This window comes from Rhinopithecus bieti, unplaced genomic scaffold, assembly GCF_001698545.2.
Source record: "Rhinopithecus bieti isolate Rb0 unplaced genomic scaffold, ASM169854v2 scaffold_11944, whole genome shotgun sequence".
Classification (NCBI taxonomy): Eukaryota; Metazoa; Chordata; class Mammalia; order Primates; family Cercopithecidae; genus Rhinopithecus; species Rhinopithecus bieti.
Window position 1 is genome coordinate 841,507 of NW_016807378.1, and position 985 is coordinate 842,491.

Genomic DNA, 985 nt, shown 5'->3' on the forward strand with positions numbered 1-985 from the left:
CCACTTACTAGCTAGTGACCTTGGACAAATAATTTAATAATCTGATCATAGGTAATAACATATATGAATATACTAATTAATACTTATGTGATTATTGTGAGGAATAAATTAGATAATGCACATTACATGCTTTGCCCATGACTTGGTTCATTAGATTAACTCACTTAAACTAGTAATTGGGAATTTAAGAAATGTTTCTTGAAACATTATTATAATCATGATTTTACACAATTATATTGTGTAAATTATATCATAATATGATGGCACTAATATTTTCAGAAGGATCCCCAGATTTTTGTGATATTTTCAAGCAGTGATATTGGTAAACCAGCTCTCTAGGAAAAAAAAAAAAAGAGAGAAAACTGTGCTTTATAGCATCTGCGAATTTCTGCGGTGTAAATACTCCCACTATGGCCAATTTCAACATGAGGGCTCATGGGGTAGCTCATGGCTACCAACATAAGGTCACTGAGTGCAGAGTTGGGAAGAAATTCCCACAGTTGTCCCTTGTGAGTGGGCATGAGCTGGCTTCAGCACACCACTGCTCTCAAGTATAGTTTTGAGGAGGAATCATTCAATAAGCCTCATGTGAAGATTCTATTCACCAGGAGGTGAACAGGAGGTTACACAAAAGAAAAGAAGCCAAAGGAAGTAGGGTTTCTGGTGCCTTTGGAAGTATTTTTGAAAGTCACTTTGGTTTCTCACTAAATCACTCAGAGCTTAACCTATTTACACACTTGTGAAAACAAGACAATTCGATATGTACTTTTAATGGTTGGAAAAGATATTGGGGAATGAAACCTTGGGAAGCAAGAACTTAGTTTATAATACAACTTAATAAGAAAATCGGGGATATATATAATTCCATTTATTGAATAAAAAGAAACTTTTTTCCAATATATTCTACCCAGTTATGGAATTCATTTTAGATTTTTGGGAAGAGCAAATATAGCTTAAAAAAAAAAAAAAAAAAAAAAAAAAAAAA